The sequence below is a fragment of the Acomys russatus genome, chromosome 3, assembly GCF_903995435.1.
Source record: "Acomys russatus chromosome 3, mAcoRus1.1, whole genome shotgun sequence".
NCBI lineage: Eukaryota > Metazoa > Chordata > Mammalia > Rodentia > Muridae > Acomys > Acomys russatus.
The window spans coordinates 78,981,315-78,995,642 of NC_067139.1; the positions used below are offsets into that span (position 1 = coordinate 78,981,315).

General features: G+C 41.5%; 1 pseudogene; it reads right to left on the bottom strand.

Moving 5' to 3' along the window:
* LOC127187129 (ras GTPase-activating protein-binding protein 1-like) overlaps positions 1 to 12,630 on the bottom strand; it is a 51,515-nt pseudogene extending 38,885 nt beyond the window's left edge.
* Positions 12,631 to 14,328: the final 1,698 nt, after the last annotated feature.

The following is a 14,328-nucleotide window of genomic DNA, read 5'->3' on the forward strand; positions in this document are numbered from 1 at the left end:
TCTCAACCACACTTTCATCCTTCTCCTTCCAGGATTGATCAGGTCAAGGAGGCTCTGCAAGTCCTACGGCCCTTCAGTTCCGATATCTCCAGGGACATGTAAACAACTTTCTCCCGCAGGCTTTTCAGTCATATTTGCTCCTACAGTATACTCTGGGATGCAGTTCTTGCATCTGGGATCACTGGTCTATGTGGATGTCCAAGTCTTTCACTCGGGGTTCAGTGGTCACATTCTCTTTCTCACCAGTGGGCTGCCTGAATCCTCTTTCACAAAAGCATGCCACTGGTACTGCCTGGACAACGGATGTCTAGTGCAGAATGCAGCTCTATGGGTCATTCTGAAACTCCAGATTGGCCCTGGAAATCCTACAGTAGACATGGGCTGAAGTGGCCACGTATACTGAGCTTCTTTTGGCATTGATGGGTCTGGATCCCCAAAGACGTTTTACCACACTTGTTATACTTAATACCCCCTTATTCCAAGAAGCCTTAGTGAATTTAGAAGACTCTGAGGGCAGCTTTGGAGCACACCTGGAAAGCCAGCAACTTGTAGGCAGAGGTGGGAGGACTGAAGGCAGCCTGGGCTACACAGTGATGACAGACAGTACACATTGTTCAGCTGTGTGTGATAGTGGCCAATGCTCTTCGGTTAATGGTTTCTCTTGGGTAACGGAGACATAGAGAGCTAGCCTAGGAAATATGAACCCACTTGAATAATCTCTACTAGCCCTTCCAAAGGAACGCTGAGTAAAAGCAAAATGAAATTAAAGAAGTACATTTTTTAAGTTGTCAAATTATCTCTATTTGCAGACAACACGATCCAGGAAACTCTTATCAAAGCACTTTCAGCAAAGTTGGAAAATGCAAAACCAATAGCTTTCCTATGTACCAATGACCAATTCACTTTGAGAGAATCTAAGGAAGAAAAATCCTACTCACAATGACTTCTTAAAGACAAAAAAGGAGGTAAAAACCTATGCAACGCAGTCACATTCTCCACAGAACTAGAAAAGCATACTAAAGTTCATGTTGAAACACAAAAGACCCTGAATAACCAAAGCACCTTCAGCAGAAAGGGTAATGCTGGAACTAGCACAGGACCTGAGCTCAAATTCCATTACTGAGCCATGATGACAAAACATCATGGCGATAGCATAGGGTAGACACACAGATCAATGGGATAGAATAGAGGACTGCGAAATGAGCCCAGCAATCTTAGCCACCCCATTTTTGACAAGGCAGTCAATAATGTTGGAGAACTGGCAGCCTATTTGACAATCAGATTTCCACGTGTAGAACAATGAAGTGTAGTTCATAGCTCTCATCCTTCACAAAAAAGAAATCATTCAAAGTAGATTGAAGAAAGGCCTTGATGTAAGCCCTGAAAGTGGAAGCTTCTAGAGAAAAACACAGTTTAAAAAAAAAAAAAAAAAAAAAAGCTTCGGGCTGGAGACATGGTTCAGAGGTTAAGAGCACTAACTGCTCTTCCAGAGGTCATGAGTTCAATTCCCAGCAACCACCTGGTGGCTCACAACCATCTATACTATGATCTGGTGCCGTCTTCTGGCCTGCAGGTGTGCATGCAGACAGAGCACTGTATGCATAATAAATAAATAAATAAATATTTTTTTAAAGCCTCAGCATATGACATCAGCAAAGACTTTCTGAAAAGATTCGCAAAATCACAGGAGTAACCCCAAGAATTGGCAAATGAGATTACAAGACACTGAGAAGGTCTCCTAAGGCAAAGGAAACAGTCACCAAGATGAAGAGACAACTCAAAGAATAAGGAAAAACATTTGCCAGGTTCACATCAAATAGTGATTTGTATATAAGACATATAAAGAGCTGCAAAATTTAAACACCAAGAAACAAATGAACTGAATAGACAGTTACCTCCTAAGAGAAGTTCCGGGAGCTCATACATATGGAGACGGGTTTAACACCCACACACAACAAGGTGGTGCAAGTTAGTAAAACTGCTCTGAGGTCCTGTCACACCCCAGACAGAAGGGCTACCAACAAGCAAACAAAGGACAAATATTAGCAAAACTGTGGAGAAAAAGGAACCCTTAGACACTGCTCGTGAGAAGATAAACATTGTGGAAATCAGTGTGGACCTCAGAAATAATTAGAAGTACCATATAATCAGCCAGCCCACTCCTAGGTATGCATACAAAAGACTAGAGTCAATAAAATATAGCACAGAAACACTGGCTTAGGTGTGTGAGTACCTGCTTGTGTGTGTATGCACTATGATATACTAGCACATTCGTGTTTACTGCTGTACCACTTAGGTACACATGGATATGCATTCTCTCTCCTCCCTCCTCCCTCTCTTCCACCCTCTCCCTAACCCTCGTGTGTGTGTGTGTGTGTGTGTGTGTGTGTGTGTGTGTGTGTGTGTGTGTGTGTAGGCCATGAGTCTAGAATAGAGATCATGAGTAAAGAGGAAGAAATTTTAAGGAAGGACAGAAAAAAGGTGATACATGTGACGTGAAAACAGAAGGAAACTATTTTGGAGGAGTTTAAAAAAGAAAAAAAGGCCAGGTGTGGTGGCGCACGTCTTTAATCCCAGCACTCGGGAGGCAGAGGCAGGCGGATCGCTGTGAGTTCAAGGCCAGCCTGGTCTACAATGTGAGTCCAGGATGGCCAAGGCTACACAGAGAAACCCTGTCTCGAAAAACCAAGAAGGAAAGAAAGAAAGAAAGAAAGAAAGAAAGAAAGAAAGAAAGAAAGAAAGGAACAGCTAGTCAAGGATGGCAGGGGGAATGAGGGAGGACAGAGGGAGAAGGGATTTGTTAGGACAAAATATAATGACAAATATGTATCATAATGTCATAAAGACCCATTAGTTTGAATACTTTGGAAATTGATCATTAAAAAAGTAAAAAACATGTGAAAACAGTAACTGAAGGCAGACAGGGTCACATCTACCTGTAGTGTGAGGATATGATATATTTGGGGACAGGAAGAAAAGAATACTAAGGGACACAACCAAAATAAATAGTTAAGATGGTAAGCTTTATATGTATACTATTGCAATTAGAAATAAAAATGGAGACGCTGGGTGGTGGTGGCGCACATCTTTGATTCCAGCACCTAGGAGGCAGAGGCAGGTGAATCTCTGAGTGTGAGGCCAGCCTGGTCTACAGAGTTAGTTCCAGGACAGCTAGAGCTGTTACATAGAAAACCCCTGTTTCAAAAACAAAAACATAAAACAAATAAATATAAAAAGTAAAAATAAATGAAAAACAGCTTCACAGATGATGCAGCTGTTAAGAGTGCTTGCCACTCTTACAGAGAACCCAAGTTAGGGTCCCAGAAGCACAAGGCGGCTCACAACCGCCTCTAAGTCCAGTTCCAGGGGCTCTGATGCCCTCTTCTGGCCTCTGTGCACATGAAAATGAAAAGCAATCACTTAAAGGGAAACTGGTTACTTAAACTATCCCCAAATTAAGAGTGGTGGCTCACGCTTTTAATCCCAGCACTTGGAAGTCAGAGGCAGGAGGATCGCTGTGAGTTTGAGGCCAGCCAGGTCTATAGAGGGAGTTCGGGACAGCCAGGACTACACAGAGAAACCCTGTCTCGGAAAAAAGAAAGAAAAAAGAAAAAGCCAAAAAAAAAACAAACAAAAAAAAAGGAACTAAAACACAAAAACAAAACTATGCCCAAATTTAAGCCAGCCATCTGTATAACTCAAAACATAATCAGCTGGTTGGGGGAAAAAAGAGCTCATGATATACCTCGAAACACAATTCCAAGAGATTTAAAAAATGCAAAATAGTGAAGATAATGGAAACAGGAGAAGCTATGAGTTCCAGAAGAAACTGAAGAATAACATGACAGAGAAACAATCTGAAAAAAATGGCTCTGTACTTTCTGAAACTAAAAGATGAGAGTCTTCAAACAGGAAAGAAACAAGCACCACAGAGAAATAAATTTATGCATTACAGAAATTTTTAAATAAAGAAACCCCCTAAAATGCTAAAGAAGGAAAATACAAATTATTTAAAGGAATTGTGACTTAATTGGTAAGTTTCTTTTCTTTCCTTTTTAAAAAATTTATTTATTATTACGTACACAGTGCTCTGCCTGCATGTACATCTGCAAGCCAGAAGAGGGCATCAGATCACATTATAGATGGCTGTGAACAACTATGTGGTTACCAGGAATTGAACTCAGAACCTCCAGAAAAGCAGTCAGTGCTCTTAACCTCTGAGCCATCTCTCAAGCCTGATAACAGTTTCTTATCAACAAAAAAGAACTGAGGTTCCTAGGCAGAAAACTATGAATCTACAATTTTATTTATGTACTTATTTATTGGTTGTTGAAAACAAGGTAACTCAATCACTATGTTGCCAAGGGTGCCCTGGACTCCTGATCTCCTGCCTCCACCTCCCAAGCACTGGCATTACAGGTATGTGCTAGCACATCAGGACTGAATCTAAAGAATTGTATCCAAATAAATCATGGGGTCATATTGTCTGAAAATGATATATTTAAATCTGAGTATCATGATGCATTAATCCAGTTGTTCCTGATTTCTGTGCCATGCTCTGGTTGAGACCAAAGTCAGCTCTGCCTACATTACTACTGTGGCTACTCGCAAACACTTTCCCTACCCCTTACTCAGCTCCTCTTCTCCACTCTACCAAGTAAATGCTCTTTTTAAAAATGTATTTATTTATTATTGTATATACAGCAGTGTTTCACCTGAATGTCAGAAGAGGACATCAGGTCACGTTATAGGTGATTGTGAGCCACCATGTGGTTGCTGGGAATTGAACTCAGGACCTCTGGAAGAGCAGGCAGTGCTCTTAACCACTGAGCCATCTCTCCAGCCCCAAGTAAATGCTCTTTAAATGCACGTGCAGCCCTTGGAAACTTTCCCAGTGTCACAATAAAGGGCTATGGGATACACATATGGGATACATAGCAAGATGAGGCATAGCTGAGTCATAACATTGTAGTTTTAGGTGATTTCCCTCCCCTAACTCAAGAAGTAGCCAGGTTCTTCTTTTTACTAAACTTAATCTTTAAAAAAATTAATAGTGAGTATGATGTGTGTGGGGTGCAGGTATTTTGGGCTAGTACCCAGTTATAAGTGAGTATATACCATGTGAGTCTTTCGCCTCTGGGTTAACTCACTCAGTATGTGTGCACCCATATGTGTGCAGGTATCAACAGAGGCCAAAAGAGGGCATCAAAGCCCTGGAACTGAAATCCCAGTAGTGGTGAGCAGCCCATGGGTGCAGAGAGCCTAACTTGAGCCCTCAGCTAAAGCAGCATGTGCTCTTAAGTGCTGAGTCATCACTCCAGCCACTTCACTTCATCTTCAGTACAAATTTATATGGATGGTGCAATTCTATTGTCATGTTTCAGATAAGCAGGAAAAAGATCAGAGAACTTAACAAACTTGTTCAAGAGCTGCTGAAATAGCAGACTGTGCTTACAGGGCTTGCCTAGATATGAGGCTTTGGCTTCCAATCCTGGTGCCACTGACATAGGCAAAAGAAAAGTTGTTTAAGATCACAAGAATACTGAGAGGAAGCAGAATTTGAACACAAGTCACCCCTAGAACTAACATAAAAATGATTAGTAATTGATGAGTTCTTCAATTACCTTCCACACTTGCAAGCCTTTCAGCCATCAAACAATTGTTGAACATTTATGTTGTGGATCCACTGTCCTGGCACCCAACACTGCCTTTTCCATATAATATATCACTTTGTCATCTTCTTACAGACTTTTTTTTTCATGGTTTGCTCTTTAGTTTCTTTTTTAATTTTAACTTTTTATTAATTTATTTAGATTGCATCTCAATTGTTATCCCATCACTTGTATCCTCCCATTTCTCCCTCCCTCCCACTTTCACCCTATTCCCCTCCTCTAGGTCTATGACCGAGGGGGATCTCCTCCCCTACTATATGGCTATAGCCTGCTTATTCTTTCTTTGAGGTCCACCAGGCCTCCCCACATGGGGAAATGGTCAAATATGGGGCATCTGAGTTCATGTCAGAGTCAGTCCTCGCTCTCCACATAACTGTGAAAAATGTCCTGTCCATTGGCTAGAACAGAGTAGGGGTTTGATGTTTACTACTTGTATTGTCCTTGGTTAGTGCAGTAGTTTAGGCAGACACCCCTGGTCCCCGATCGACCCATCATGATATTCTTTTTGTAGGTTTCTAGGACTCTCCGGATCCTTCTACTTTGCCGTTCTCCTATATTTCTCTTACCTAGAATCCCAATGGGATGTCCGCACATCTATCCAAATCTCCTGGTAAATAAAGACTTTCATGGGACATGACTTTTGGTCTAGTGCCCAGTTATAAGTGAGTATATACCATGTGAGTCTTTCTGCTTCTGGGTTAACTCACTCAATATGATCATTTCTAGTTCCATCCATTTCTCCACAAGTTTCTGGATTTCCTTATTTTTAATAACTGAGTAGTATTCCATCCATTCTTCAACTGGGAGACATTTTGGCTGTTTCCAGGTTCTGGCTATCATGACTAAGGCTGCTATGAACACAGTTGAGCATATGTCCTTGTTGTGTGGTGGAGCATTTTCTGGGTATATTTCAAGGAGTGGAACAGCTGGGTCTTGAGGAAGCCTTATTCCTAGTTTTCTGAGAGAGCACCAGATAGATTTCCAAAGTGGTTGTACAAGTTTGCATTCCCACCAGCAATGGAGTGTTCCTCTTTCTCTACATCCTTGCCAACATGTGGTGTCACTTGAATTTTTTTATCTTAGCCATTCTGATGGGTAGAAGATGGAATCTCAGAGTCTTTTTTGATTTGTGTTTCTCTGATGACTAAAGGTGTTGAACATTTCTTTAAGTGTTTCTCAGCCATTCGATATCTCTCTGATGAGAATTCCCTGTTTAGTTCTGTGTCTCATTTCTTAATTGGGTTATTTGGTGTGGTGGTGTTTAATTTCTTGAGTTCTTTGCATATTTTCAATATTAGACCTTTGTCAGATGTAGAGTTGGTGAAGATCTTTTCCCAGTCTGTAGGCTGTCACTTTGTTCTGTTGACAGTGTCTTCTGCCTTACAGAAGCTTCTCAGCCTCATGAGGTCCCATTTATTAATTGTTGACCTTAAGGCCTGGGCTGTCGGTGATCTGTTCAAGAAGTTGTCTCCTGTGCCAATGTGTTCCAGGCTCTTCCCCACTTTTTCTTCTAACCAATTTAGTGTCTCTGGTTTTCTGTTGAGGTCTTTAATCCACTTGGACTTGAGTTTTGTGCATGGTGACAAATATGGGTCTAATTGCATTTTTCTACATGTAGACATTCAGTTGGACCAGCACCATTAGTTGAAGATGCTTCTTTGTCAAAAATCAAGTGACCATATGTGTGTGAATTCGATTCTAAATTCGATGATTCGATGTCTTTGATTCGATTCCATTGATCAATCAGCCTATTGCTGTGCCGGTACCATGCTGTTTTAATTACTCTTGCTCTATAATACAGATTGAGATCAGGTGTGGAGATTCCTCTGAAGGATCTTTTATTGTATAGGATTATTTTAGGTATTCTGAATTTTTGCTTTTTCATATGAAGTTGAGAATTGATCGTTCAATGTCTTTTTTAAAATTGTGTAGGTATTTTGATAGAGGTTGCATTGAATCAGTAAATTGCTTTAGGTAAGATGGTCATTTTTACCATGTTAATTCTCCCGATCCATGAATTGTTGGGGACAGTAGGCGATATGGCCAGTGTTCAGCCATCTTGTCAAAGCCTTTAGGCTCCTATTACTCCAGTGGTCTGTCATTTACCAGAAACCAGCTGACACTGTCGTGGTTCAGCAGTTAGACACCTGTTGTGGTTTATTGTGGGGGACGGTCATTCTAAGACCCTCGAGCTCATAGTAAGAGCTACTCCTTTCTGGCTATAAACTAGTTTTCCAGTAAGACTACTGGTAAAATCAGATTAAAGGCCAGCTGCCTGTGAGCAGCAGTTCTGGGAACTTTTTCCTGACTAACCAGATCTTTTAAAACTTCCCTTTCTCTCTGGAATCCCCCCCCTTCTGTGATTATAGCAGCTGTAAAGGTAGATACCTGCTGGAGCATTCCAGAGTTAGATATCCGTAGCAACCCTCACTTACACAAATACCCATGCCCCCGTGCCTATAAAAACTCTGAAAATTTTCAATACATGGGGTTTGATCAGAATCCAGACTTGCCCCCATTTCTTTGTGTCTTGTGCTCTCTTCTTCATACAGGTTGATTCTCCTCCCGAGCTTTAGTCAAACTCCGGCAGGCTGAGCCAATGAACAAGGGAGAGCCTTACATCTTTTGATATCTTCAATCTCTTTTTTCAGAGATTTGAAGTTTTTTTCAAACAAGTCCTTCACTTGCTTGGTTAGAGTTACTCCTAGATATTTTATATTGCTTGTGGTTATCATGACGGGTATAGTTTTTCTAATTTCTTCTTCTGCATGATTGTCATTTGTATAAAGAAAGGCTATTGACTTTCTTGAGTTAATTTTGTATCCAGCCAATTTGCTGAAGGTGTTTATCAGCTGTAGGAGTTGTAGAAGTTCTCTGGTGGAATTTTGGGGGTCCCTTATGTAGAATATCATATCATCCACAAATAGGGATAATTTGATTTCCTCCTTTCCCATTTGGATCCCCTTGATCTCCTTTTGTTGTCTTATTGCTTTGGCTAGAATTTCAAGAACTATATTGAAGAGATATGGAGAAAGGGGGCAGCCTTGTCTGGTCCCCAATTTTAGAGGAATTTCCTTCAGTATCTCTCTACTTAATTTGATGCTGGCTATTGGCTTGCTGTATATAGCCTTTCTTATGTTTAGGTATGTGCCTTGTATCCCCAATCTCTCCAAAACTTTAAACATGAATGGGTGTTGGATTTTGTTGAATGCTTCTTCTGCATCGAAGGAGATGATCATGTGTTTTTTCTTTCAGTTTGTTTATATGGTGGATTACATTGATGGATTTCCTTATATTAAACGATCCCTGCATTCTTGGAACAAAGCCTACCTGGTCATGGTGAATGACATCTTTGATATGTTCCTGTATTTGGCTTGCGAGTATTTTATTGAGTATTTTTGCATCAATGTTCATAAGAGAAATTGGTCTGAAATTTTCTTTTTTTTTTTTTTTGTCGGGTCTTTGTGGAGTTTAGGTATCAACATGACTATGGCCTCATAGAATGAATATAGTAATGTTCCATCCATTTCTATCTTTTGGAGTAGCTTCTAGAATATCGGTAATAGCTCTTCTTTGAAGGTCTGATAGAATTCTGCACTGAAACCATCTGATCCTCGGCTTTTGTTATTGTTGTTGTTGTTGTTATTGTTGTTGTGAGACTATCAATGATTGCTTCTCTTTCTATAGGAGAAGTAGGACTATTTACTTTGTTTATCTGATCTTGATTCAAATTTGGCAATCCCTTAGATTTTCATATATATATATATATATATATATATATATATATATATATATATATATATATCTTGAATTAGGATCTTATGATTCTTTGTATTTCTTTAGTGTCTGTTGTTATATCTCCCTTTTCATTTCTGATTTTGTTAATGTGGATAGTGTCTCTCTGCCTTTTATTTAGTTTGGCTAACGGTTTGCCTATCTTGTTGATTTTCTCAAAGAACCAACTCCTGGTTTTCTTGATTCTTTGAACTGTTCTCTTTGTTTCTAATTTATTAATTTCGTTCATGGTGTGTGCTCCCCTGACCTTTTAGTCCTTCACTTCCAGTTTTCCAGAAGAATACTACAGGAGGAATAGTTTTTAAAGAAGATGAAAGACTGACCTTCCTTCTCACACTGCATATATGCTGGAGTCTAACAGCCATTCCCAAAAGGAGCGTGTCTTGGTTTTCACTGACAATGGATGTTCCTTTGTTGGGAAACATAGGATTTGATAAACATTTTGAAAGCAGGAAAAATCCATATTGTCTATCAAGAGTCAAGACTTTGCCAGGTGGTGGTGGCACACGCCTTTAATCTCAGCACTCAGGAGGCAGAGGCAGATGGATCCTTGTGAGTTCGAAGCCACCCTGGTCTACAATGCGAGTTTAGGACAGCCAAGGCTACACAGAGAAACTCTGTTGTGAAAAACAAACAAACCAACAAAAAGGTCACAACTTCCTTCTGATGTGGAGCAATTGCCTTTTTGGCAACTGCCGCTGGGTCCCTGCTGGTGTGGCTAACTGAATAAAAGGTGTTTCTGGAACTTTGTTCTTTTGACATGTGATTACCAAACAGTTCTAAACCTCTGTTTTTACCATTGGATTTTAAATTGTGACGTAGCCTGTCAATGTCTAGGACACAGCTAAGGACTTTTGTTGAACTGTTAGATTTTTTTTTTTTTTTGAGGTAGAGTTTTTCATGCTTTATTTGTATTTGTAAAAAGAAAGAAAGAAAGAAAGAAAGAAAGAAAGAAAGAAAGAAAGAAAGAAAAGTAAAAAAGAAAAAAAAGGACAAAAATATCCCCACAAGAAAACAAACCCCCAAATCTGATAACAAAACCAAGCAAAAATGTGCCTTCTATTTATCTGTGATTCTTGTCCTGAGATTGTTTAAAGAAAAGTAATGAAGATTCTAGATTTGTTTTCAGATTCAGAGTTTAAAAAAAAAAAAAATACAGAAAGAAAAGAAAAAAAAAAAGAAGAAGAAAAGGCCCCTGGAAGAAATTCAGAAAAATACAAACAAACAGATGAAGTAAATCAATAAAACAGTTCAAGATCGTATGATGAAAATGGAAACAATGCTAAAGGTACACACAGAAGAAAAACAGGAACTAGAGACCTTACAGAAAAAAGCAAACAACACAGAGATGAACTTCTCTAACAGAATCCAAGAAATGGAGGAACGAATCTTGGGACTAGAAGATACAATTGTAGAACTCGAAGCAACCATCAAAGAAAATGCTAAATCTGAAAAATTCCTGACACAAAACATCAAAGAAATCAAGGGCAACATGAAAAGACGAAACTTGAGGATAATAGGCACTGAGGAAAGAGAAGACACCCAACTCCAAGGCCCAGAAAATATCTTCAACAAAATCATAGGAGAAAATTTCCCCAATTTAAAGAAAGAAATGCATTTAAACATACAAGAGGCCTACAGAACACCAAATAAAATAGACAAGAAAAGAAAATCTTTCCATCACATAATAATAAAAACACAAAATGTACAGAACAAAGAAAAAATATTAAAAGTGGCAAGAGAAAAAGGCCAAGTAACATATAATGGCAAACCAATCAGAATAACACCTAACTTCTCAGCAGAGACCATAAAAGCCAGAAGGGCCTGGGCAGAGGTCCTGCAAGCCGTAAAAGACCATAGATGCAAGGCCAGACTAATATATCCAGCGAAGCTATCAATAACCATAGATGGATCCCTGGCAGCTCAAGTCTTCTTCTCTTCCACATTCAGACAGACTGCTCCTCAGAACATGATGGGCCTATTGTTAAGGACTTTCTGAACAGGCTCAGAATCATTAAACACAACAAAACCGGAGTTGGGTAACTTCCCACCACAGTTGATGCACAGCTCCACCACATTCCCATAATTTTGAAAAAATCCTTCAGTTCAGAGTTGTCAACCCCATGTGGCAAGTTCCTGATGAAGAGCTGGTGACTGTCAGCGTGCCTCACCATCCTTTGAGGTTACACATCTCCTAGTTCACCAGCTTCACAGATTGACCAGGGTCCCTTCTGTGAAGGAATATTGATCTGTTGCTCTTGAACTCTCTGATCCCTCTGAAGCCTTTGTGGTGGAATCTGAGAATCAGGCTTCGATTCTGGACAGGGCTATGAAGGTGGCATTTTGACCCCATGAGGTGGTGTCCCTGTCACTGGAACAGCCCCACCGGGAGGAAGGTTCTTACTAGTCACAGATTCCCAAGAAAATGTCCTCAAGTCCTCCTGTGCCGGGACTATGTCTGCTGGGGCCTGGGAAGTGCTCTTCTGCACGTGCTCAGGAGCAGCTTCCTCCAGTGTGGCTCAGGCTTGTCCTCTTGGATATCAGGCACAGGTTCCGGCTCCAGTTCCAGCTCTGGTTCCAGCTCCAGCTCTACAACAGGCTCCTCTAAATGTCCCTCCGAGTCATTGCTGACAGTCTGATCATAGAAAGTTCCAGAATTATCTGGCACCACCTCTGGTGTCTGCTGTCTTTCTTCAGGTTCTTCCACTTCTTCCTCAGATTCACGCTCCTGAGGCTCCATGACAAAGGCACTGAAGATCTCATCTTGGTATCTGAAGATGTCATTGTGAACATAAAATTTGTTAGCAACAGAGCCCTCAGGAGCAAGGATGAAGGTCTGCATGAACCTCCTCAGAGCCTGGTTGTTGTTGTACAGCATCCGCATCACTTGGACCACCACCCCAGCATTCAGAGTGGCATGAGCATCCACCTGGAGGATCTCAGTGTGGCAGTTGGGTAAGGTTTGTGACACCACTTTTCTGTGAATTTCCTTCTGCCCGTAGACTACATCTGCTGGCTTCCTGTTGGTATCCAAGCCCCTGTGGGCCTAGGAAGAATTCTTTTCATAAAATCTGTGCAGCATGTCCAGTGCCTGGTTCAGCAGGATATATTACTATCCACAAACCTGCCCAACCAGCAGGGTACTAGGCTTCCCCATAACCATCCTGTGTGGCTGAGTAGGAGGACAGGACTGCTGTGTCTATAGGCTTCTTTTATGTCTTCAACCTGTTTGGTTGCATCTCCCTGTATTTGTTTATAGATTTTATTCATTTCTAGATTTATTCTAGATTTATTCATTACTAAGAATTTGAAGTCATTTCCTTGTGTTTCAATTGTGTTTGAGTTCTCAGGGTTGCTTTCTTTTGGATAGCTGGGATCTGGAGATGCTGAGTTGTTTTGGTTTTTGTTGTTTGCATTCTTACGCTGTCCTTTAGTCATCTTGCAATCTCTGATGTTGTGTGGTAGCTTCTGGTGTCCTTCACTGATCATTGAGAGTGGTTAGTTGGTAAGTGATTATAGGTCATGTGCCCTTGCCTGTGGGGATCAGGGAGTCCTTCCCTGGAACAGGCAGGTGACCTGATTCTGCTCCAGGAGACTTTGCACTGCACCTTAAGGTCCCAACTGGATCAGCAGAGGTAGGCTTCTGTCTGATCCCGTTCAAGCTACTGAAGGGATTCAGACCAGCTATGTTGGGGGCCACTGTTTAATTTTCTGTCCTGACCCCTCAGGACAGTCCAGCCTCTCCCACGCATGTGGGAGATCCCACTGGGCCATGAGGACTGGCCAGGCCAGGTTTTATCTGACCAATTGTACAGGCACAGACTGCCGTGGTGGGTAGATAGGTTCCTGCCTGGATCTGCTCAGACAGCAGGACTATGGTGGTTCTGTCCCACTGAATTACGGCTGCAGTTCAGACCCCATCCAGTCCCCCTCAGGGCTGTCCAGATTCTCCCAAGAGCAGCCTCCAGGCCTCTCCATGGACTGGTGTGGAGTGGGTGAGGGTATCCAGAGACAGATTCACCTGTTTCTCTAAGACATCCCCAGGCCAGGAGCTCTGGTGTTCCACCATCCCAGACACTGCACTAGGGCTATAGAGGCCAGCTGTAGCCGCAGGTGGGTTCAGTTCCAAAGTCTGGGGAGTGCTTTCAGGACCTCCATGGGCTGTTGATTGACCCTGGGTCAGATCTTCCAGTAGTCTGCACTGTGTGGGACCCCACTTGCCTAGTGTTCTACAGGTCTTGGAGTCTGTGGCTCCCAGTCTGGTCCATAGTCTCCATGCGGTAGATGAAATACAGTACGTGATAAGTGCCGCCATCTTGGAACTCCAGGGAAACAGTGCTTTTCTTACAAACTTCTAAGCTGTCTCTCCACATGACCTAGACTACAAGATTCTTACAATACCACATTTAAAAAATAAAACTATTCAATAAAAAACATTCACTGATGTTTTGCAATGGCAGAGCCTTACTACATATGGCAAGAGTCTTTTGTTTTATGGCCAGATGACCATCCTAATGTTGGTGGTAACATCCAATAGGCTGGAGACCGAGATGGATCACTGGAGGAAGCCAGCCAGCATGCTGTTGATTCTTCCTAAGGGAATTCAGCTACTGCTGCCGCCACCAACTGTGGGCATCAGACTCCACCTGCTCCAAACCCTTCAAGCTGGAGTCACAGCCACGGCTCTTTAGGAAGCTTGCATTTCTTCAGCCTTGCACTAGGCCGAGCCACTGTTATGGGGTTTACAGTTTCTTGAATGAAGCAGATAGGCAGGCACATAAGCCAATATAAATTGGGCCAGATAGGTAGGTTGCTCTGTGACTAAAGACACCAGATGTACAAGCCTGACCCAACCCAAGTT